This window comes from Leptonychotes weddellii, chromosome 11 (genome assembly GCF_054177405.1).
Source record: "Leptonychotes weddellii isolate Sample4059 chromosome 11, ASM5417740v2, whole genome shotgun sequence".
In the NCBI taxonomy this organism is placed as follows: Eukaryota; Metazoa; Chordata; class Mammalia; order Carnivora; family Phocidae; genus Leptonychotes; species Leptonychotes weddellii.
The window spans coordinates 32,542,134-32,568,379 of NC_138379.1; the positions used below are offsets into that span (position 1 = coordinate 32,542,134).

The 26,246-nt window shown below is 38.5% G+C and overlaps 1 protein-coding gene and 1 pseudogene across 2 annotated transcripts in view; both read right to left on the minus strand.

The window, feature by feature from the left end:
• Positions 1 to 26,246, minus strand: part of NELL1 (neural EGFL like 1) — a 794,543-nt gene that overhangs the window by 250,675 nt on the left and 517,622 nt on the right. The gene's annotated exons all lie outside the window — the stretch shown is intronic.
• Positions 18,624 to 21,120, minus strand: LOC102738850 (isocitrate dehydrogenase [NAD] subunit gamma, mitochondrial pseudogene; annotated as a pseudogene).

A 26,246-nucleotide genomic window follows, 5' to 3' on the forward strand; every position in this document is an offset into this window, starting at 1 on the left:
ATGATTCAAAGGAGATGATATGAAAAGTGTCTAGCAAATAGAAAGTGCTCAGCAAATGCTGTGGGTTTTGGGTTTTTGTTGTTGTTGTTTTAGGAATAAGAGATTATTCAGCCTCTTATGCTAAATTTTAGGATTATATGTTATACAGGATATGTTCAGAATGTTTTGGGGATAGCTCCAATTTTTGCATTGAAAATTAGTAGGCATTTATAGCCATGATCCATTTTAGAGGTTCTTAAAACAGAATCCAGGCTACACAGGGACACGTTAATATTTGTGTAACAGAAGATTTTAAAAAATATACTTGATTTTATGCGACTTTTTTTAAACCAAAAGAAAGTAATTCCTAAAATGCATTTACCCTCAAAGCCCCACATAAATACATGCAAGCCTAAAGGACAATATGGGTAAAAGAATGTACATCTTTTCCCATGCATGGAAAATACACATTTGTACAAAGGTAATTAAAACCTGCCTATCAATACAGGGCAACTAAACAAACTTCTTATAGAAATATATTCCCCATGGATTTATGTACCCTTTTGCTCCAATATAATTTTATAACATTTAGTTTACAAAAATTGACTAAAAGTATATTTAGTACATTGCTTTGCAATGCAACATTTAATTTTATAGCATGGATAATGTATTTCTTTTTACAAATGTATCAGTTTCCTGATAGCATCAATAAGCTTCTTCAGAGTCCTTAAACACAATGTGAGAAATAAGTAAAGTTACAGATCTTGTTACTGAGACACACAGAATGATTTTCAGCTCATAAAGCCACTACATGGGTTACTTGCCCAGTGTCTGCAGCCCATATACTGAGGTTGAAAAGGAAAGCTTAGTCAATTTGAATGACGGGTTGTATACAAATTAATTCTTTCAATGGATTCTCAGCACCCATTAGATACAGATGAAATTGACTCACACTCACCAGTGCTCTGCAGGTTCTAGTCCTGTTACTGCATCAGCCTCCTGCCCCGCTGCACTCCAACATGCAAAGTCCTTCCTGCCTCTGAGCCTGCACATAGGCTAGAACATCATTCCTGGCTTGGCCACCACCCTTCCAAACCACCATCTTGTTCAATTCCTATAAAATGACATCAACTCTATCAGAAGATCAAAAGGGACATCAGCTAACAACCACTCTTAGTTCAACCTATGATTACTTTCCCCATGAGAGCCTTTCTTGACCCAGGAATGAGGTCATATTTACAAGTCATACACTCTTCTGACACCCTGCATTAGTTCACAGCATGTACCACCACTGCCATTAATTATTTGATTTACTCTATGCCTTCCCAATAGATTATAAAGACCAGGAGGACAGGAACCGAGTTTGTTTCTGCTTTGCTTTGGATCCACTGCCTACGATAATGCCTGAGACATAGTAGCCACTCAATGAATATTTGCTCAGTTTATATTATTCCTGACGTAACACTAAATGTCAAAGTATTATTGTAATTATCAGCCCATCTCAACACACTAATTCATGGTGAGAGTGAACCCAAATATTAGTTATTAGGATGAGCGTAAAAGAAAGTACACACATTTAAGGGCCAGGTAGATCTGGTTTCAAATATCACCCCTGTAACTTGCTTGTTTTATATACCTTGAACAAGTAAATAGTTCCTCTGAACCTCATTTTTCTCATCTATTTAGATTTTTTTAAGATTTTATTTTATTTTTAAGTAACCTTTAGACCCCAAGGACTAAGAGTCGCACGCTCTACTGACTGAGCCAGCCCAGCGCCTCTATTAAATTAGGTTTAATACCAGTTTTTCTCTCACAGTTCTTGTGAAGGTCTTTTTTTTAATGCATAGAAGGCACTTATTATAGCCCTTTATATATTACAAACATTAAGTAGAAATGCCTTTATATTAAAAGGAATTATAGCTCCTATCTCTAACCTGTCTACAATAAACTATGTCATTGAGATCATAAACAACAATGAGGCTAGTGATTGGAATGAAGAGGAAGTCAGTCTCTATCATGGAAGACTAAAAAATAACATATTTTCTAAAAATTCCCATTCACTCATTCATTTGGGAATGCCTAAAGATGAACTCTTCTTGATGAAATAATTGTATTCAAATCAGTTCTTTTCACTGAGGTAGAACTTGAGTAATGCAGACATTTTAAAAGTCATTGTAAGGAATGATAGAAAGTGTCACTCAATTAGGAGTGTTTATATTTATACTTAGAGTGTTCTTTAGGCCTTAAGGGGCAGTATAGGATGAGGTAGAAAGCTTTGGAGTTGGACCTGGAATCAAAGGTCATACACACTGCTCATAGGTCACCTTGACAACATTACCACAAGTTTCTGGGTTCAGGTGATTCTTCGACAAAATAAGGATAATACACTTGGCTCCACAGAACTGAGGTAAAACTGAAATAAAATTATATGCTAAGCGTCTAACATGGTATGTGGTACACAATCAATGTTCTAGAAAATGGCAGCTACCTGGGCCTACCTGAAAGTAAACTCTACCTCGAACTTCACTTTCTTTAAGGCATTTTTTTTTTATTTTTTTATTTTTAAAGATTTTATTTATTCACCTGAGAGAGAGAGAGAAACAGCATGAGAGGGGATAGGGTCAGAGGGAGAAGCAGGCTCCCCGCCGAGCCGGGAGCCCGATGTGGGACCCGATCCCAGGACTCCGGGATCATGACCCGAGCCGAAGGCAGTCGCCCAACCAACTGAGCCACCCAGGCACCCGGCATTTTTTTTTTTAAAGATTTTATTTATTTATTTGAGAGAGAGAGGATGAGAGACAGAGAGCATGAGAGGGAGGAGGGTCAGAGGGAGAAGCAGACTCCCTGCCAAGCAGGGAGCCCGATGCGGGACTCGATCCCAGGACTCCAGGATCATGACCTGAGCCGAAGGCAGTCGCTTAACCAACTGAGCCACCCAGGCGCCCCTCTTCAAGGCATTTTAAAGTCTGCTTGCTCCCGAACTCTTTTCCTTTTAATGAAATTCCTATAATGTGATATTAACCCCATGGGATGATCAAAAGGAACATGTCTGACATATAGTACATAAGCGGTTCAAGAAGGAAATTAAACCATTTACTGTGTGTATAATTAGAAATAATATCAGTAGCTTATGATACTATCACAAGATAATGTCATAAGAAAATCATTTCCCGGGCGTCTGGGTAGCTCAGTTGGTACGAGCTGACACGGTAATCTTGGAAGTGGAACCATGGCTTTATAAGAGAATAAAACATTTATTGATTATTCCTTCTAGAGATAGTTCATGCTGCTCTCTCCACAGTTCCATATCTATATACTCTTTAGACATATTTCATCAAAGGCTAACAAGGAAATACAGTGTTTTACAGCCTACAGTCCTCCTGATGACCTACTATCAGCCTTCTCCAAGGGACTGCTTGGGGGGCTTAACTTGCCCTCATTCTCAGCAGTGTGCTTTCTTGGTGTGTTAGCTCAGAAAATAGATTTTCAAATCTGGTTGGTTTCCTTTAATGCACTTGCTATATTCAACATTTAGTAAGTCCCTACACCATGATACTCCCTACACCGCGATACACTCTAAACTTCTTTACATGCATTACCTCCTTAAGGTTGACTACCATCTCATGAGATGTTTACTGTTTTATCCTTTTTTTATGGATGAAGATACTTAGACTTGAGCAGTTGAGTCACTTTCTCAAAGTCTCTCAGTGGAAAGTGAAAAGGTCAAAGTTCCAACTTAGAGCGGTCAGATTCTGTATGACCCATGTTTTTTCCTACATATGCTTAATAGTGCTTCGTGTTTGGTTTCACATAAACTTTTTGTTTAGCTTGCTTCAATCTATGACAAACAGCCCTGAATCCTTCTGAGGTAAAATAAGAATAGACAACCATACTCACTTAATAAATAAAACATAATAATACAAGGTTTCCACCACTCACCAAATAAAATGTAATCTTGAGTGCAACTTGATCATCTGCATCAACCAGGCAGTTGAACCATAGTGTAATCTGCTTGTTAAAGCAGAGGTTCTGATGGACTGCTCTTCTGAAAGAATATAAAAGGCCTTTGGCTTTTCATTTGGAATTAAAGTTAGGGAGATGTGGCAATACACTTTATCATGGTACAGATTATAGAACTAGTGTTTCTGCCCTGGGCTGCGTTTTAAGTGATGTGTTTAGATCTGTCATTACTGCTGTTGGATGTTCAGGACAGAAAGCCAGAAAGAAACCATGCCAGGTTGAGTTCAAAACAATTACACCTTTATTGTGAGCCACGGCTCTTTGGTGGGGTGTTATCTGAATTGAGTTTTGTCTTATGAAAACACACACATGTGTGTGTGCATATATGTACATGTTTGGGGCTAGCAGCACATCATGGGTTCAATGACTGAAATATTTTCATCCACAGAAGATAGGTATAAACCTATTAAAGCTACACAGATACTAGCATCTTTTAAATTTTAATTACCCAAAGAGCTGTCAATGTTGACAGCTATGACACCTGCCAAGAGAAAATGGTATCTCCGGATGCAGGGTCACCAAGCCCAATTCCAGCAGAGCAATAATGCAGTCAGGGGGTCTATTTTTAGAGCAAGTATTTTTAAATTAAAGAACATTTAAATAAACTATATAACTGAATAGGAAATCAGAGGAAAAGGTACACTGTTAACTCAACACCCTAATTCTTCACAGAACCAATCTGTAGTGAAAGAATCAAATTCCCATTCATGGCATGGGACAAGATTAGAGAACTCAGCTTTTATGCCTGCTGACCTTGGCTCCTAGTGCCCCTTAATGTTATTAGCTCTCAGGGTCATGGTGGCAAAGTTAGGAGATATCACTGCTAATAAAAAATTTCCACACTCAGGTAGAAATAAAACTATTCCCTTCTTTCACCTCAAGCATAGTCACCTTGCACTCATTATTTCAGATAGTTTCCTATAATCTCCTTATCTCTAGATCTGGCATGAATCCAATTGCAGAGGACAACCTATGAAAAATGAAGGAACGAGCTTCCTCATTTATTAAATTAAGTCGATGAGAGTTTTCATCTGGCAAAGGGTCACTGAAAGGAGAGAATCCAGGCTGTTAATTTCAAGGGGAAGATTGCTCTCAGAACATCCCACTAGAAAGAAGATAAAAACACTGACATACTGCAATTAGTGCAGAGGCTCCTAGTGTACGTGGAGAAACACCACGTTTCCTGAACTTTCCATTGTCATTATCCTTTGGAAAGAATCAAAAAGGAGGTGCCCGTGAACTCATGGGCAAGTTATGAACTAGTTTATGCTGTGATTTTCAGCTCTACTTCCTAACATGATTTATTGGGTGCACCTTTATTCCACCAGATGTTTCACTAAATTGATCCACTTATACAGATGAAATGACCCATCATGTCAGAAGATTGACCAACTGTTCCAATGGATTGATTAATTGTTCCAGTAGCATGACAATTTAGCTTGACTGAAAGACTTGGCTTCTGCACATGCAGAATTCTGAGTGTGAGATCCAAATGAAAAACAGTAGGCTTCAACAGACAAAAAGTCCGAGGGCCTAAGCAGGCATTTCAGAGAAGAGGAAACTGGCTAATAAACATAATCTCAAACTCATTAGCAATCAAAAACAATAAGAAATGAAACCTTAACAAATACCAATATTCACTAGTCAAGTTAGCAGACAGACTGATGAAAAAATAATTCATATCCTTTGACCCAGTAATTCCACTGTGAGTACGGTCTCTTCAGAGAACAATCCTTAATATGGAAAACAGAATGGGCACTAAGACATTTATTGCATTAGTTAGGATTATGAAAATTTAAAAGCTGAAATGTCCAAAAGTGCATAAAAGGCTAAGAAGACTATTGTAAATGCTCAAAATAGAATATGCAGCTATTTTCTTAAAATGTTTATGAAATATTTATAAATTAATACATACACAAAATCTATATTCTCTAGACTATGCAGTGTATATGTTTGGTAGCGTCTGTTCACCACATGGCTTTGTAACATAAGTCTTTGGCCCTGCTATTTATCGTGTTCTTTTCATATCTTTTGGAAGCGTCCTTTTGATAAACACACTGCTGCATTTTACTTGCTAGAATGGCAATTATGATTAATTTGGATGCATTTATGCTTGTCACCCATCAGGCATCAAATGATTCTCTAAGTACCCCTAGAATCTATGTGCTTCTCAAGTCTTTTACAGTGTAACAATCCTTTAAATAGCAGATTTTTACTGCTAAATTAAATTTAAAATTCAATTACCATAAATAAGGAATAACACATCTGCATCTGCACATTTTTCTCACTGAGCTCAGAGTATAACAACATCATTTCTTATTTTCTTGATGGTTGTTGTCATTTCCCAGTGAAGACTGACCATACATTTGAGCAGAAAGTTAAATGTTACTTCCAAATACGGTGTTAAGCCTCAAAGGTTGTCTCTTAGAACCAACCACCACACCCCTGGAATTTTGGTGTCCTAACAAGTCGTGGTGATCCAACTGGCTATCAGCGAACAAACAAAATCTGACCTGTTGTGTGTGACCCTGAAGACCATCACCACAGTGTAACCTACCCACAGTCCGGTCTTCTTCCCTAATTGCTTCCTCACACAAGAGAAACTACTTAAAATACCAAGATACCCAATGTCTTATTGTCCTTTCTTACACCATATTCCTCATTGTGGAATGCCTCCTATCTTCCACAACAATATTCCATAAGGAATAAGGACACCATATATTTCTTGGGGCTTCTTATGTGCCAGGAAGTTTTAAAGTCACTTGGGATATATCTTCACACAAAATAAACAAAGACCCCTGCCCTCACTGGCATTTGCATCCTAGAGCAGGGGAGACAGACAATAAAGAATGAGTAGATGATACAGAGTATCAGAACGGAGTAAATGCTAATTAAAAAAAGAAAGGAAAAGCAGAACAGGGCACAGGAGATACAATGTAAGCTGTAAAGAAAATGTAGGCTCTAAATTAGCACACAAATATGGGTTGCAAATGTCTGTCCTTTATAGAAAAGAGGTAAATTTATTTTCAGGCAAGCTAAGTTGGTTTGTCCGAGATCACAGAGTTAGAGAGTTCAGTCCTAAGGACTAGATCTCAACTCTCCTGGAGGCTATTCCAGTGCTCTCCCATTGCTACTTCTGTGTTCCATGGAGGTAAAGGGAATGGACTTGGGAATCAAAGGGACCAGAGTTCAAGCCCTGGCTCTGTCCCTTCGACAAGTTACTTAACTCTTTTGCCTAAAATGTTCCTATCTAGAAAATGAAGAGAATTACAGTACCTACAATTACAAACATGTACAAAGATAAAAGGAAATGATACACAGAAGGCATTTAAACAGTGTCTGAAATATCAGCACATGTTGAATGGTATTGTAGCTTTGTTTTTAAGTGTGATTAGAATGCCAAACACCTATATACTATAACAATGAACAGTAGGTCCTAGCTGCAACATTAACATTAAATGAGCATCTATTATATGCAAGTTTTTGTTGCTCAGACATCTGTTATTACACGATGAGTAGACTGGGACTTTTCAGGCCAGTGGCTATTTTATGTTGTTTTTTATAGAAAGCGGACTCCTGGAAGGTTTCACTGGGGAAAAAAAAAAAATCAATACTGTTTAGTGACCTAAACCAGTCAGAGATCAAACAAAGCTGGAGGTCATGGTGGCAGATGAAATTCTCCTTCTTTAAACAATGAATTGACCTGGACACTAGTTCATCTTTGAGAAACATTGACTTTTCACAATATCCTCTAATTTGCTGGAAGAATAAATGCTTCAATTTCCTCCATAATATAGAAAATTATAGCAAGCCAGAGAACAGTATCCATTTTATAGGAAGAACATCTTTCTGAAATTTATCCAGGCCTTCAAGAAGAGAAATTTGAAATATATCTTAAAGTATATTTTCTATCCACAAACATACATCTGTGTTTTTTCATGTACTCCTCTGGCAGCGTAATATTTTCTTCTGGACCTGAAGCACCTTGAGGGAAGGACCCATGTCTCATCTAGTTCTTCCTTTTCCACAGTTCCCAACACAGTGTTCCACTCACAGCAGGAATGCAACTGATGTCTAGTCAACACGTGAATCAATACAGATCGGATGCCCTAGCTTATCCTTAGTTGCCAAGAAGAGTGCTGATATCCCACAAAAAAGGAAATAGTTCTATACATTTCTGTATAAAGGCAGAAGCTAGGATAACAATGTCATAGATACTGGTAGACCCTAATAAACCCACCTCTCCTGTAGAATCTCTTTCCACTTCAACTTTGGGCTTGGCTCTAAGACTTGCTCTGAGGTAATGACATCAAATGTAATATAAGCAGAGCTTGATAAGCACTTACTTGCATGTTGGGGCTTGTCTTTCTGGAATGCTTCCTCTTGGAACCCAACCACCAGGCGGTAAGAAAGCCTGTCTAGCCTAATGATAAGGGAGAACAGAGACACGCCAGCCAATTAGCACCAATTGCCAGCCATGGGAATGAGGTTATCTTGGATGTTCCAGACTCTGATGAGCTCCAGTCTGATTGTAGCCTCCTGCATGATCCCAGCCAACGCCACAGGGAACAGAACCAATCACTGAGCCCAGACGGCCCTCAAATCATAAAAAATAATGAATCATTGTTTAAAGCCAGAACACCTTGGGCTGGTTCAAAGTATAATAATAGATAACTGAAACGTAAGTGAAAAGGTCACATGTTTAAGACCAGGACAAACATGTGTCCTAGACCCCCTCTGCCATCTGACAGTTCTGAGACCTTTTGGTCTATTGTAGACCCTATTAGTATTCCAATTTCTTTGTTTCTGTTGTAGAAAGACAGAACTGTGAGAATTAAATAAAATAATGCCATAGCTAGCAACTACCCCCAAAATAGTTAGCTGCCACTGTGAGCATTACTAAGGTAACATAAATAATACAGACTTCATTTCTTTGTGGTGGTATTGATGCAAATCTCATTTGGTAGTCCAAGCCAAGCTGTCTATTATAACACTACTTCTCACCTTCTCCTTAATCTCTACCAGATTCACACATCAAGTGTTAGAAGAGTAAATGGAAAAACTTCTATTTTGGACTAGCCTCCTGACCGCCCTCCTGGCCTTCACTCTTGTCCCCTCACCATTGTCCCTCATCCACTCGGCAGCCAAAATGACCTATCCAAAGTCCTAAACCATTTCCCATCCCTCCCCAGCTTTAAATTTACCTATGGCCTAGCACTAAAACCTGAATAAATCCCAAAGCCCTTCATCTGGCCCAGAGTCCTACATGGACTTATCACTGTATTCCTATCTCACGGCATGACCTTCCCTTCCCCTCCGCAATGTCCTCTCCAGCTAGGCCAGTCAACTGCAAACACCCCAAGCTCATCCTGACTTGGGGCCCTGCCTCCATCATTCCTTCTACTTGGATAAGACATTCACATGTCTCCCTGGCACTATTCGGAAGCCAACTCAGAAGCCAAGTCAGAGAAACTTCTATCAGCTAAAGCAACGGCCACCCAGTCTTTCTACCACTAGTTGCTTTCAGTCACAACATCTACGTTTTGTTCTGTTTTCCATTTTTCTTAGCTCTTATTGTTTGTGTGTTTGCATGCTCATTGTCTGTCTTCCCTCTTGGAAAACCAAAGTCACATGAGAGCTAGGCTTCTGTCTTGTTCATTACGTGAGTCCCTTTGCCTACAGCAAAGGTTCACAAATTATAGTCCACAGGCTTGTTTTTTTTTTTTTTATGACACGTGAGCAAAGAATGGCTTTTACATTTTTTCATGATTGGAAAAAGTCAAAAGAAAAACAGTATTACATGACATGTGAAAATTATGTCAAATTTAAATTACGGTGTCCATAAATAACATTTTCTTAGAACACAGCCACATTTATTGTCAATGGCTCCCACTGCTTTAAAATGGCAGGACTCAAGAGCTGCCACGGAGACCAGATGGCTCACAGAGCCTGAAGTATTTACTATTTGACTTTATACACACACACACACACACACACACACACACACACACAGCTGACCATGGGCTAGTGTCTGACTAATCTATATGGTCCCAAGGAATTTTTTTTAAACAGGAAAAAATGTCCAACAGGGAAATTTCCCAGGACCCAGGTAACATCTGACCAAGAATACTTGTCCCCATGAAAAGCCAGTTAAGTACAAGTTTCTCACAAGGTTCTTGGAAGTCTTCCAGGTTCTTTACTCTTCTCCAAATGCGCTGCATTTCTGTGAGGAGCAGAATGCAATGTCTGCATTCTCATCAAGTGTTCTAATTGATCCACACACAGTGGAAAGCTAAATGAACAGGAATGGAGATGTTTGGAAAAATTAAACACAGATTTCTTAATAAAGCTGAAAATAGCTTAATAAAGCTGAAAATAGGCTCCTGGCATCCCAAGGCGTGTTTATTTCTGTTTAAATAGATGACTCCCCATAGACTGTTATCAGCTCAGTGGGGATCCTAGGAGAGAAGTACTTTCCTCCTCCTGTGCATTTTAAGCTCTTTTCAGATGAAATTCAGCCAGAGACTATAAAAAGCATCTGTCAATCTGGATGAAAACAATAACCATGGTCAAGTAATGCTAATACTCTTAGCTGCCCCCCATTTCTTGAGTGCTCTAAACAGACACCAAATAGTCTCATAGAAGGTGGAGAGGTTGACAAACAACGCTTTCTGCAGAAAGGTGGCTTCCTGAAAGATGATGATGAGAGTATCAGGTGGACCAGTGACAGGGTCATTCTCATTAGGAAAGGAGCTGTCACTGCAGTGTGCTTCCTGACTTGAATCCAGCAGCAGGGTGAAGGTTTTGGCCATGGGCAAGTGTGGATGGCACGTGTCCTGCTACCACTGTAGACGAGGGGTGCCTAGAACTATGGCAAACCCCAGGCAGAGTCTGGAGCAATCAGGTAGTGCCACCAGCAGCAGAAGGAGGGATGACAGAGAAGGTCCTAGATAAGACCTCAAATGAATACCAAGCCCCTTTCCAGAGGGAGCAGGAGATCAAGATTGTATCAGAGCAGGGGGTTCACTCTAGAACTCAGCACCACAGAAGAGAAGATGATCTGTTTCCAGAGATTGACTTCACTATCAAGGAGGCACCTGAGAGGAGATGGAGGAAACAAGAAGTGTGCCAGAAAGAACAAAGTGATGAAACATGCTCACCGAGTGACTGACAGAAACACAAACAAGAAGAGAAAGGCTCTGAAGAAGCAGTAACTGGGCTGCGAAGTAGCTTAATAATAAACCTTCTTAATCTCAAGAATTAGAGCCAACTACGATTTGGGATCTAATCGGGTTAATTAATCAATGTAAAGGGTTTATCCTTCCAAAAAAAATCACTTCATAGACAAATCAGATGTTCACCTTAAATGTTGAAAATCCCACCTTATAGATAATCAGGGCAAGTTTTTGTAGGCAAAATGAATTCAACAATAATTATATACAAAATAAGAAATGATGGGGGAGGGCACCTGGGGCTCAGTCGGTTAAGCATCTGCCTTCGGCTCAGGTCATGATCCCAGGGCCCTGGGATCGAGGCCCGCATCGGGCTCCCTACTCATTGGGGAGTCTGCTTCTCCCTCTCCCTCCACCTGCCACTCCCCCTGCTTGTGCGTGTGTGCTCTCTCTCTGTCTCTATCAAATAAATAAATAAAATCTTAAAAAAAAAGAGAGAGAGATGATGGGGGCAAAGTAAAAGCTTTAAATATCAGGTAATGGGCAGGTGAAGGCTAATGATGGCAGCTCTAGAAGCTGTATCTCTATGCTTACCCATATGCCATCCTCCTCGTCTCTTCTTCCCTCCCTCCCCTCCCCCCACTCACTCTTGGAGGCACAACTTACTCTGGGGAGCTTTCTGATGTCCCTTCTTGTGTGTTCTCACAGCATTCTGCTTCTGCCACTACCGCAATACTCATTACGCTCCAATATAATTGCCCGATGATTATTGATTCTCAGCCCTCAAGAGAAAGGACATGGATTCTCCAAGCTGCATCCTTAGAGGCTTGCACAGTGCCCGGCTCAAAGCAAGAAGTCAGTGTATGGTGATTAACATAACATAATAAAAATAAATAAATAAACTGTCTTATGAATAGGGAAAAAAAAGTCAGTGGAGGACAAATGACATTGTGGAACAAGGGAATAAGAGAAAGAACAAATGGATGAAGTTACTAAGTAAACAAGGATCTTGCTGCTGGCAAGAATAAAATCGGGATCAAAATAACCTAATTCCATCACAGCATGCATACCCTGAAAAGGATCAATCCCAGAGACTTTTCTTACCCTGGAGAAAAGGAGTTCTTTGTAAGTCAGGCTTTCTAACATCTTTTTCTGATGCTTGGCATAAAGTTGATTTTTGGCATCATACCTCTTCACAGAAATTACATCTTTTATCAAGTTGAAAGAGCCAAACAATATGAAGTATCTTAGGTGTGCTCTAGCCACAGCCTTAAATAGTTAAATATAATTTCATTTCAAATTCTTTTGCATTTCTTTCCACAGTACTACTTGTATGCCCAGAAATCTCTACTTCTTCCTTTGCTATTAGAGATTTCTGCATAATAACTTCAAAATCTCTTTTATTTTCCACAGAATGTTCCATTTAAGAGATAAGCTAAATGCCTGAATAGGAAGCAACCCCAAATATAAGGAGAATGATTCCCCTTTTATCAATTAAAAGATATAAAAAAAAGAAAAATATTCTGGGCAAAGTTGAATAACTTTGAGGACCATATTAAATAGACATCTCTATATAACATTTGACTGGTTCAGTTATTATGCATAGTTGTACTAAATACATTACTTAATAGGTTATATGAAATAGATCAATTGAGAAATATTCTTTTTCCATGATATAAAGTAATTTCATTTAATCTCTTCCCATGCATCTTGACTTCAAGGTCCTCCCCAGAATAATCATTTTTCAAGTTCTCTAAAAGTTTCCAAACCTATCATCATCCCATCTGTCTAAGCTGTTTGAGAAAGCACCTTTTGAATCCATGTTCGATGCTTTCTTTGGAAATTTCAAATGAAGTCACAAGAATCCAACTGTATAATGTTAGGACTTCTTATTTTCTCATTTGTCTAACAGGTAAATATTTGTGATCTCTACATGGTGACTAAAAACTGAACTGTGTTATTAAGTGATTTTTAAAAGGTGTATACATAATAATATTCAATACTTGCAATTGTGAGAACACACTCCCAGGAATAATGACTAATTCTTTTTTGAGGGATTTTTTTTTTTTTTTTTGCCCCCATTTAAATGTTATTCTCCAGATAAATTTTTTTTTTATTTTTTTTTAAAGATTTTATTTATTTATTTGAGAGAGAGAGAATGAGAGACAGAGAGCACGAGAGGGAAGAGGGTCAGAGGGAGAAGCAGACCCCCTGCTGAGCAGGGAGCCCGATGCGGGACTCGATCCCGGGACTCCAGGATCATGACCTGAGCCGAAGGCAGTCGCTTAACCAACTGAGCTACCCAGGCGCCCCTCCAGATAAATTCTATAAAAATCCTAAACTGGCATAGCTCATGTCATTTTTTTTTTCCCTCCTCCAAATAGCTTCTTATTGTTCAAAACAAAAGAACTGAGAGAATACCTGGTAATATGAGAACATTTATACGGACTTGAATTTAAGGCAGTTCTTTTTTTCTGAGGGATAGACAAGAGGGAAAATCCCTTATATTTGGACATATATGATACTCTCTCTTTTGTGGCAACATTCATTCACTTACATCTATTTTGTATGAAGTAGATTTGGCACTAAGTGTAGCAAACCAGATGTATAAGCTGATTAGAGCTCAGTCTAGAGTCTTCCCCCGTAGATACTGCTTTTATACTCAGGCTATGTTGGTTTTAAGCATTTGCAACAGTGGTAAAAAGACATTCCAATTTTTTTAATTGCTTTTGTAAAGAGCCATTTTTTTCCATTTTAAATATATCTACTTTCTTTTTTCTTTGTTTCTTGGAGCAATCATAAATGCAATATATGTGGCTTCCCATATCAGTGTAAGCAAATTCATTTTGATATAAAGAACACTTTAGTACTTTGAGTGCCCATGTAATTCAGATTGTCAGGGCAACTCCAAGGACCAAGTGCCTTCCTCCAAAAAATGTCTAGCTCTGTAATCAGCTTCCTGCAGATATTTTTCATATTCCCAACTGAGCCTATGGTAATATCTTTTTTTTTTTCAGCCTCTATAATAATCCAGAACTGGGTAAATTTCTTCAAAATTCTCCTATTTGCACAATATACTATTCTTTTTCTTTTGGTTTCCACTTCATACCATTATTTTAGATATTCTCATTTCAACAGCACATCATTTCTCTTCTAAGTTTTTGTCCCTGTCTGTCATTACCAAAAAGGAGTTATTTATCAATTTTTGAAATGCCACCTCTCTTCAACACTTGACACTTGGTTCAGGTACCAGATAGTCTCATTTACCTGGATATTCTGCCTTTCTCATCCTGGGCTTATATGTAAAATGAGTGAGCTCTCTAAAAATTTCTTTAAGTCTGTGAATCTGTGGAATTATTTTCCCAAGGAAAACATTGATCTATTGCTGAAACCTAATCCACCTAACAGTATGACAAATTCACACTGTACAAATCCTCTTGACCACTTAAACACTGCATTCTAGATCCGCACTGCTAGAATTAGAACTCAAGCTTCACCTTCTGTTAGTTGTGTGACCTCAGACAATTTTCTGAACCTCTCTGTGCCTCAGTTTTCTCGTCTATAAAATGAGGATTACAATAATCATCATCTAATTGGCTTGACATGAGAATTAAATACATATAAAGCAGGAAGAATAATGCATGGCACAATATAAACACAAAAAATTATAATAGTTATAATCATTACCTTCCATCTAACTTGGTATATGTTTACTTAGTACCTACTATATGCAAGGCAGTATGCTGAGTCATTCAAGATCCAGAACACTGGCTAAAATATGTTCCCTACCCTCAAGAAGTATACAATGTATTAAGGGTCAAGTCAAGTAGATGAACAATTAATACAAGACAAAATGTGAAATGAAAGAGTTCAAAAGTCCAATAAAAGGTTTAAGTGAGTTCAGAAAGAATAAAGCGAGTATACCTGGATAGGGATAATGAGAAACTTTTTCATAAAGAGTTGCTATTTGAACTTTACCTTGAATAAGGGGTAGACTTATAATAGGCAAAGACTGAGTTGGGAATGTACTTAATGAGAGAAACGGCACCATGTGGGAGGAAAACGAGTATCTAGATGAGTGAATAGTATACGGTGGCTAGAACACATGGACTAACTAGGAAAAGCAAAACCCCTAGGAGTTGAAAGACAGCGTGGGCTAAAATTTTGGAGGCCCTTGAATACATTCCAAATTGAGGGAACCTGTGAGGGGGATTGAACGGACTAGTGGCAATCTAAACAAGGCTTTAAGGAGATTGATCTGATGTCAATACTGAAATGGAGGAATGAAGGAAAAGAATGTGAAGTTGAAGAACCCAGTTTTTCCTCTTCTGTTTCTTTGTGGTTTAAGCAGCTTATGGTAAAACAAAATATAAGAAAATAGAATTAGTAAAAGAATTAAAATCAAGTAACAGAATAAGAAGAGAACATTTCATAGACAAAAAATGCTCATGGCTTTTTTTGGTGCTTCATAGTAGCCAAGATAATGGGGAACCTCTCAATGGATTACATATCTCACATTACCTGATAGAAGGACCCAAATTCGTGGTGAAAATCAAGTTCTCCTAGTCCTCAGTTCTGAGAGGAATCTTCTCTGTTGACCTTTTAAGCAGACTGTTTTTCCCCAAATTCAAACTGTCCCTTATAAGATTTTGCATCCCAGACCTTGAGGAAAGCTGAAGTCAGAATGTTAAAGCATCCTTCTATAAAAGCAAGTCTATGGGGGCACCTGGGTGGCTCAGTCATTAAGCGTCTGTCTGCCTTCGGCTCAGGTCATGATCCCAGGGTCCTGGGATCAAGCCCCGCATCAGGCTCCCTGCTCCGCGGGAAGCCTGCTTCTCCCTCTCCCACTCCCCCTGCTTGTGTTCCCTCTCTCGCTGTGTCTCTCTCTGTCAAATAAATAAATAAAATCTTCAAAAAAAAAAAAAAGCAAGTCTATGTATATAGATGGTGGTGGGGGCAGATAATTATGAGTGATGCAGTCTAGTTATCCAACTTTATATTGACCCTCACTGATATCAGAGTTTGAGATTAGTTAGACAACCTTTTTAATAGTCCTCAAGAAAGTATACTGATGAGAGAAATATCATCTGGTCACTCTACAAACTCATGACAAATAATTACTTGTTTTAAGCCACTAAGTTCTGAAGTGCATTCTTATGCAGCTGTAGACAACTAAAGCAACCTTAATTTTTACAATAATTTAACGAAGGAAAGTATCTCTTATTTTACGGACGAGCAAACTGGAGATCAGAGAGGTTAAGCAACTTATGCAGTGTCACAGAGCTCCTACTTGGAAGAGCTGAGATGAAAGGCAGCTATGGCACCAGAACGATTTGTAAGGCCATTAACTAACATAGAGGCATAATGAGGAGAAGTTAATTTAAAGAAAAATCAGACAATTTGTAGCTACTATTCTTTATAACATCAGAACTTTACATGAAGCAGAGTAAACTGATAAAGCCTGAGATAAAATTATCCAATAAATGTTCAGAAATCTCAGGAAACAGAGGGAGCCTGCCAACCACCTGTTTTACCACCTTGAGGCCATTGGTGTTCTTTAGAGAGGAGCAGTCTTGTAAAGAAAGTTCATAGACTGAAGCCAGACAGGAATATTTTGCAACAGAGTAGTTCTTCCAGTTCTCTACTCCGCCTGTGAATTCAGGCCATTCTTTTTTTTTTTTTTTTTTTTTTTTTTTACATTTCTTCCTATCTTCCTTCCACTAATACTGAGAATGAGCATAAAGAGCTATCCCTGCCCCAGGTCCTGAGGTTATAGTGGTGAACAACTCCATCATTCCTGTAGCCAAGGAACGCATTGTATAGTGAGGCTGATGAGAAGGAAAGCATGTGATGATAACCAGGGAGATGCACACTGGGTAGGATATACAGAGAGCTCTGGGAGAACTGGGAGAGCTACGCCCCTCAATCTCAACAGGGAATGGAAAAAGAGTTAGTCAAGGAAGCTTCCCAAATGTGGTAATGATTAAGTTTAGTCTTCTAAGATGAAAAGGAGATCTCTCCTGAAGGGGAGAGCCACCAAGGCCACGTGCAAAGGTCTGACCGAGAAAGGATATGTGACTGTTTAACAATGAACTCTGTCTGCACTCTCTTTGGAGTGCCACACTTTGTTGTTACTAGGGTGAAGAAGAGAAAGGATGGAAATAGTGAACCTGGGGAAGGAAGCAGATCTCAGAACATGGAAGGTCCCCCACGCTATGTTCAGCTGACCTTCTCCTAAGGCCAAAGGGAAGCTGCTGAATGAGAGGCTTTAAGTAGGGCAGTGACAAGATCCTATTTTCTTTTCGGAAAGATCTTACTGAGGGCATTGCAGAAAATAGATTTAAGGGAGCTAAACTATAGGAAAGACACAAGTTAGAAATAACAGAAATTGTTAAGTTACCAATAATGAAAAAGGCTAATGAGAAAGGAGGGGTCAGAGAGTAAGAAGAGAGGTAACTGGATTCAAGAAATACAAAAGTAGAGAAATAAGGGGCTTGATGGATAAGTAGGTAGGATTTGGTCCCCTTGCTGAATGTGAGTTATAAACCCGTTATATAAACGAAGCAACCTATCCAGTAAGTTCCAATGACAGTAATTAATTTAATTTGCCCAATTCTCCTCAGAATTATCTTTTAGAATGGTATAAAAGGGACAATAATGAATAATCTCTAGACACAGCAAGCACTTATCATGTGACAGGTACAGTGCTACAGCTCTGTATTTTCTCACTCAGTCCTCCCAATGACCCTAAGAGGTAGGTATGATGATTATCTCACTTTAAGAAATATGAGGCAGTACATGCCAGATCATTCATTTTTGGGGTGATTCAATAAACATATATTATTTTGCTTATATCAATCACTATGCTAGGGGCTACATAGGACAAGGGAATAGATTACATGGCATTTGCCCAAAAATGCTCATAGCTGAGATGCCTGGGTGGCTCAGTCAGTTAAGCATCTGCCTTTGGCTCAGGTCATGATCCCAGGGTCATGAGATTCTGTCCCGCCATACTAGCCAGATTTCTCTGCAGGCTGATTTACTGAATTTTAATGACCCAGATTAAGAGAAAATCAGTGTTCCAGGTTCTGAGAAAGCCTCAGGACTCTACACAAACAGCTCTGATTTACTCAGTGTATCATATCATAGCGAAGTGTGAACTGTGGATTCAAATGGAGAAGAATTCCTCAATACGTATACAACACAATAGATTTGGCTAATTTAAACAAGCAATGCTGGGCGCGTGGGTGGCTCAGTTGGTTAAGCGACTGCCTTCGGCTCAGGTCATGATCCTGGAGTCCCGGGATCGAGTACCGCATCGGGCTCCCTGCTCGGCGGGGAGTCTGCTTCTCCTTCTGACCCTCCCCCCTCTCATGTGCTCTCTGTCTCTCTCATTCTCTCTGTCTCAGATAAATAAATAAAATCTTTAAAAAAATAAAAAATAAATAAACAAGCAATGCTTATGGCATTCATGACGTTTTAAAAGAAAAAATCAGATTTGATTTACTTCTCCTGTCTCTTCTGAGTTGGAACAGGAGCTAGTTTATTCCAGAGTCCACATTAGCCGAGCTGGCTGGAGTTTCTAAGGGAGAAGAGGAAGGTAAAGAGTGGGAGAGACTTGGGGGATAGCTCAGCCTCAAAGGCACTGACCATTTAATTGACAGTACTGACGTGGCTTATTATATTTTGAATGATGTCCAATGTGATACTCTGGCCTCCAATGTCTGGAGTATGGACATCTTTCTTCTCCACGGATGCCAAGATGGCAGTGCGAATGGAGGTGGCATAGGAGTGGAGCTTGAGGTAATCCAGCATAATACAGCTTGCCAGCAGCATGGCAGTAGGGTTAGCCATATTCTTATTGGCTAAATTTCTGCCTGATTGCCTTGAGGCTGTTTCAAACACTGCGTATGTATGGCCATAGTTTGCACCAGGGACAAGGCCCGCTCCCCCAACCAACCCTGTGCAGACATTGTTGACAATGTTGCCATAAAGATTGGGTACCACCATGACATCAAACTGCTGGGGCTGGGATACCAGCTGCATGGTGGTGTTACCCACAATCATGCCCTCGAAGGTGAGCTGAGGATAGCGGGAGGCCACTTCCCTGCAACACTGGAGGAAGAGACCATCTCCCAGTTACACGATGTTGGCCTTGTGCACAGCCATCACTTTCTTGCACCCCATCTCTTGGGCCAGCTGGAAGGCGTATTCAGCAATGTGTAAAGACTTGGCCTTGGTAATGATCTTGAGGCTCTCAATCACTCCTTTTACACTCTCGTGCTCCAGGTTGCTGTATTCACCCTCTGTGTTTTCCCGAACAACTAAGATGTCTACGTCCTCGTGCCGGGTCTCCATGCCTGGCAGACTTTTAAAATGGATGACGTTGGCATAGAGATCTAGAGTGGTGTGAAACATGTTGTTACGGGATTTGTGAGATGGTGGCAGGTTGTGGTCGGTTTCAATGTTGCCCTTCAAAGCCACACAGTTTCAGCAGACTGCCATGATGGCATTGCGAATGTCCTCTTCACCAGAAGTGGAGTTAACCATCACCTCCTCAAAGTCCACAGGCACACATGCATGTCTGAACACAGTCTTGACATGCAGCATAATTTAGGTCCAATGCCATCCCCAGGAATCAGAGTCACAGTTGTCACCCACCATACTTGGCTGATGGAAGAATACTGTGTTTAAAAGAGAAGCTCCTCAGTGAGGTCTCAGGGCCAAATAAAATCTCCCAAGAAGGGCAGAGAGTAGAAGGTCGCAACACGGCCTTCACAGAGCAACTGGCAGCTGTCAGCATCTTCAGTGCCATGATCATGAAGCAGAAGGTAATTTATGTAAAAATATGCATTCTTCCTCTTGTTTTGAATCGGCTTCTTTTGGTGGAATTCTAGGTCCATAATTCTTGCTAGGTCACAACCATCTCTCCTTCCTTGTATTCTATTTTGACATTCTACTGCAGTGAGAGAGCTAGCCAAGAAGTGATGTATCCTATAGAAAATGTATTTATTCTATGTGCTAAGCTCTGCATGATGTACTTTTTAAAAATTGGCTTTATATTTTAGAGCAATTTTAGGTTTACAGCAAAATTGAACACGAAGTAGAGAGATTTCTCAGACAGCACCTATATCCCATAAAATTCTCCCCAAACTATCAAAATACCACACCAGAGTGGTACATTTGTTACAACTGATGAACCTACATTGACACATTTTCACCCAAAGTCCATAGTTTAAATTAGAGTTCACTCCTAGTGTAGTACTTTCGGAGTTTGGACAAATGGGGTGTATCCCCCATGATAGTATCATACAATGTAGTTTCATAGCCCTAAAAATCTGCTCTGCTTTGCCTACTTATCCCTCCACCCTCCCTGGCCCCTGGTAACCACTGATCTTTTCAGTGTCTCCATAGTTTTACATTTCCCAGGATGTCATAGAATTGAAATCACACTGTATGTAGCCTCTTCAGATTGGCCTCATTGATTTAGTAATATGCAGTTAAGGTTACCTCCATGTCTTCTCATAGACTATCTCATTTCTTTTTAACACAGAATAATATCCCATTGTCTGGATATAAAACCACGGTTTATATATTCACCTACTGAAGGACATCTTGGTTTTTTTCCAGGTTTTGGTAATTGTAAATAAAGCTGCTATAAGCATACATGCGCAGGTTTTGTGTGGACATAAACTGTCAACTTATTTGAGAAAGTAACAAGGACCCCAACTTCCGGATCCTATGGTAAAAGTATGATTAGTTTTGCCAGAAACTGCTCAACTGTCCTCCAAAGTGTTTGTATCATTTTTCATTCCCACCAGCAGTTAATGAAAATTCCCATTGTTCTACAACCTTGTCAGAATTTGTCGTCAGTGTTCCAGATTTTAGTCATTCTAATAGGCATGTACTGGTATCTCATTGTCTTAATTTGCATTTCTCTGATGACATACTACATATCGAGTATCTTTTTTTTTTTTTAAGTTTTTTTTTTGTTTTTTGTTTTTGTTTTTTTTTTTAAGATTTTATTTATTTGACAGAGAGAGACACAGTGAGAGAGGGAACACAAGCAGGGGGAGTGGGAGAGGGAGAAGCAGGCCTCCCGCCGAGCAGGGAGCCCGATGTGGGGCTCGATCCCAGGACTCTGGGATCATGACCTGAGCCGAAGGCAGAGGCTTAACGACTGAGCCACCCAGGCGCCCCTCGAGTATCTTTTCATATGCTTATTTGCCATCTTCTTTGATGAGGTGTCTGTCAAGGTTTTAGCCAATTTTTTAATTGGGTTGTTTTCTTATTGTCGAGTTTTAAGAGTTCCTTGTATTTTTTTTGGATGACAGTCTTTTATCAGATATGCCTTTTGCAAATAATTTCCCCCCAATCTGTGGCTTGTCTTCTCATTCGCTTGACTTTGTCTTCTTTTAGAGAAGTTCTTGATTTTAACAGTCTATATTGTTATTTCTTTCATGGATCCTGTCTTTGGTGTTATACCTAAAAAGTCATCACCATACCCAAGGTCATCTAGATTTTTTCCTACATTATATTCTTGGAGTTTTATAGTTTTGTATATTATATATAAGGCTAGGATTCATTTTGAGTTAATTTTAGTGATGGATTTAAGGTCTGTGTCTAGATTTTTTTTTTTTTTGCATATGTATGTCCAGTTGTTCCAGCACCATTTGCTGAAAAGACTTTGCTCCATTATGTTACTTTGCTCCTTTGCCAAAGATCAGTTGACTATTTGTATGGGTCCATTTCTGGGCTCTTTATTCTCTTCCATTGATTTATTCATCTGTTCTTCTGCCAATAACACTATCTCAATTACTGTAGCTTTTTTAGTAAGTCTTGAAGTTGAGGACTTTCAGTTTTCCAGTTTTCCTCTTCTCCTTCAATACTATGTTGGCTCTTGTGGGTTTTTTGCCTCTCCATACACACTTTGGAAGCAGTTTGTTGATATCCAAAAAATAACTTTGAGATTTTTGATTAATTTTGCATTGAATCTATACATAAAGTTGGGAAGACCTGATATCTTGACAATATTAAGACATCCTATCCATGAATAGAAAACATCTCAATTTATTTAGTTCTTCTTTGATTTTATTCATCAGAGTTTTGTAGATTTCCTCATATAGATCTTCTACATATTTTTTATTTATACCTAAGTATTTCATTTTGGGGGATGTAAACATAAATGATATTGAAGTTTCAATTTTAAATGCCACTTATTCATTACTTGTATATAGGAAAACAACTGACTTTTCTGTTTTAACCTTATATCCTGCAATCTTGTTATAATCACTTATTAGTTCCAGTAATTTTTTGCTGATTCTTTCACATTTTTTACATAATCCTGTCATCTGCAAACAACAGTTTCGTTTCTTCCCTTTTAATTTGTATACCTTTAATTTCCTTTCTTACTGCATTAGCTAGAAATTCCAGTATAATATCGGAAAGGAGTGGTAAGAGGAGACAACCTTGCCATGTACTTGATCTTTACTGTCTTACTGCATTACCTAGAAATTCCAGTATAATATCAGAAAGGAGTGGTAAGAGGAGACATCCTTGCCATGTACTTGATAATTGTGGAAAGCTGTGTGTTTCTCAAAGTATGATGTTAGCTGTAGATTGTATGTAGGTATTTCTTATCAAGTTAATGAAGTTCTCCTCTAGTCCTAGTTTACCAAGAGCTTTTATCATGAATGGGTGTTGGATTTTGTCAAATGCTTTCCTGCATCTACTAATATGATCATGTGATTTTTCTTTTTTTTAGCCTATTAAAGTGATGGATTACATTAAATGATTTTTGATTGTTGAACCAGCACTGCATACCTGGGATAAATCTCAATTATTTTGTATAATTCTTTTATACAGTGTTGGATTCAATTTACTAATATTTTTTGAAGATTTTTGCATCTATGCTCATGAGAGATTGGTCTGTCATTTTCTGTTTTCGTAATATCATTGTACGGTTTTGTTAGTAAGGTAATGTTGATCTTATAGAATGAGTTAGAAATACTTTCTCTGCTTCCATCCTCTGGAATATATTGTACAGAATTGATAAAATTTCTTTCTTAAATTGGTGTAATTTCTTTCTTAAATGTGAACCCATTTGGGCCTGATAATTTGTTTTGGAAGATTATTAATTATTGATTCAACTTTAAAATATATGTAGGTTTATTCAGATAGTCTGCTGCTTCTTATGTGAGTTGTGGCAAATAATGTATTTCAAAGAATTGTTCTATTTCATCTAGGTTATCAAATTTGTGGGCATAAAGTTCCTCATAAAATTTCTTTATTATCCTTTTTAATGTCCATAGGATTTGTAGTAATGTCCCTTCTTTCATTTCTGATACTAGCAATTTAGGTCCTTTCTCTTTTTTGTTAGCCTCTCTAAAGGCTTATCAATTTTATTGATCTTTCTAAAGAGTCTGCTTTGGATCTTATTGATTTCCTCTACTGATTTTCTATTTTCAATTTCACTGACTGCTACTCCAATTCTTAATATTTCTTTTTTTATGCTTACTTTAGACTTGGTCATCTTTTTCTAGTTTCCTAAGGTAGAACCTTATATTATTTATTAAACATCTTTATTCTTTTCTACTATATGCATCCATTACTATACATTTCCCTCCAAGCACAGCTTTCACTATATACAAGTTTTGATAAGCTTTTTTTTCTGATAAGCTGTGTTTTCATTTTGTTCAAAATATTTTTAAACCTCTTGAAATTTCTTCTTTGACCCACATGTTATTTAGAAAGGTGTTGTTTAATCTCCACATTTATTTTGGGATTTTCCTGCTATCTTTCTGTTATATCCTTATATATTCTTATATATTTCGAGTGCAGATTCTGCATTTCGAAAGATCTCCCTAGTGATACAAATCCTACTGGCCCCTTACCACATTTTGAGCAGCAAGGGCCTGTCTTTACCTCTTCACAAAGTCCAGCCAGGTGGGGGTCAACATTGGGTGTGCTTGGACGCAGCCCACTGTGAGTAAAAAAAGGAAGCAGTACTGCTTACTCCTCCTGAAAACTGATATAAAACAGCTGTAGAGTAGGAGCCAGGTGGGTACCTATTTGTCACTTAATTATGTCACATAAGATAGATAATAGCTGTCCACCACTAGAGCCAGAGGCTAGAGCAGATGATAATACCGAGAGAGAACAATGGAAGAGAAATGACCCAGGCTCAGCTACACAATTTTGTTTCCACCAATGGGTCACTGTTACTTAACGATACACACAAATCTTCCTCACATGCGGTTAGAAGATAAACCTTTTAAAGGTGTGAATGAAGAAGGAAGGAAGCCCTGAGAATGGGATTATATAATGGATGGTGGTTGAGATTTTCATAGCCAGGCTGATCTACAAACATACATGGACAAATGAAAAAGTTCTTAACCCCAGTGGAAAAAAAAGATAGTTGTTGTACAGGTAAAAGAATAACAAGAGTGCCATGGTTTCACATATTCAAGGGGTAAGAGTTCAACGAAGTCTATTGTGAGTGTAATGCTAAGATAGTATAATGGTTTAAGTCAGGAAGAGAGACTCTAACCTGCATAAAAAATTATCCTTTGGACAATCAACAGTAAGGTGGCTAGTCTGGTGGCAGGAAGGCCAATTAAGAGGCTATCGCTGTTGTTCTCAAAAAGTGATCCCCAAACCAGTAGCATCAGGATTACTACAAACTCCTTAGAAATGCCATTTTTTTGGACTATCCTTAGACTTATTGAATCAGAAGTCTGCAGTTGGAACCCAACAATCTATGTTTTAATGATTCTGATACATACTAAAGTCTGAGAACCACTGGGCTGGGCTATGAAATGGTCCCAATAGGAAATGAAAAGCAGTTGTACTAAGATAAAGGCAGTGAGGAAGGAGAGAAATACTTTCAGAGGTGTTTTGGAGATAAAAACTGGACTAGACTCATGACTTGGGAGACACTGAATATTATCCTTAATGTCTTTAACAGACTGGGTGAATGATATCATTGATAAAAATGTACATCACTGGAAAAAGAGCAGTGGGGTCACGGGACTAAGATAGAAAATGAGCTCAGTTTCAGATATGACATGTTTGGGGAGCCTGTAGGACATCCACATAAGGATGTCCAGTGGGTGGTTTAATAAATGAGTCTGCAGCTCCAGGGAAAAGATTGTGGGTGATGACAGAAATTCAGGAGTCATCAACATATGGGAGAGAGTAAACTACCCAGGAGTATATAATATAGCCTTAAGCAGAGGTTTTCAACTTTTCTTCTGCTAGGACAGATGATGAATGGCATTCATAGGAGACACACTCCCAGGAGTATACTCAGATCGTAATGAAAACCAAACATACGGACATATGAACAAAAGTCATTGACCAAATAAAGCAAAGCATTCCCAATGTTGTTTTTATAGGTCGTATTTTCAAAAGCATTGTAAAAGTAAATGGTCACTAAAATTATCTATTTGATAATCTCAAAACATCATTTTTTGAGGGAAAAAATATAGATGACAAATCTAACATAAAAACTATGTAAAACTATATTTTAAAAATCAAATCCAGATCTCTATGAGTTATAAAAGAAAGCATATACTAATAAAGAAAAATAACTCATTTTATAATTAAAAAGTGTAGCACGTATTTATATTTATTCATGATGTTCATATAAATAATATTGCACATGTCATTTGGCTGATCACATTGCCTTTGATTTGGAATTTGTAACTAGACTGTATTCTCATTTCTATGCTATGCAGAGATAGATGCACATGCATGCTTTCTTCACCTCCCTCCATCATTAAAAATGTATCCATGGGTAAAATCAAGGAAACAAACTATAAACAACAAACTATAAATCCCCAGTTTACAAATAATATCTCAAAATTGCTTTAACTATCAATGACATGTCAATAACCATAATTCACAGATTTTTTCAGCAAATATAAAATAGGCTATGAATTACAAGCAATTCACTTCCAGCTAACTCAAATTCCTCCTTTCCCCACAGAAACAAGCATACACTATTGAAATGCAAATGAGTTAGTGTGACATCCTTATAATGGTAGCTCTGAGGTGAGTCCATTTAAAAAAGTA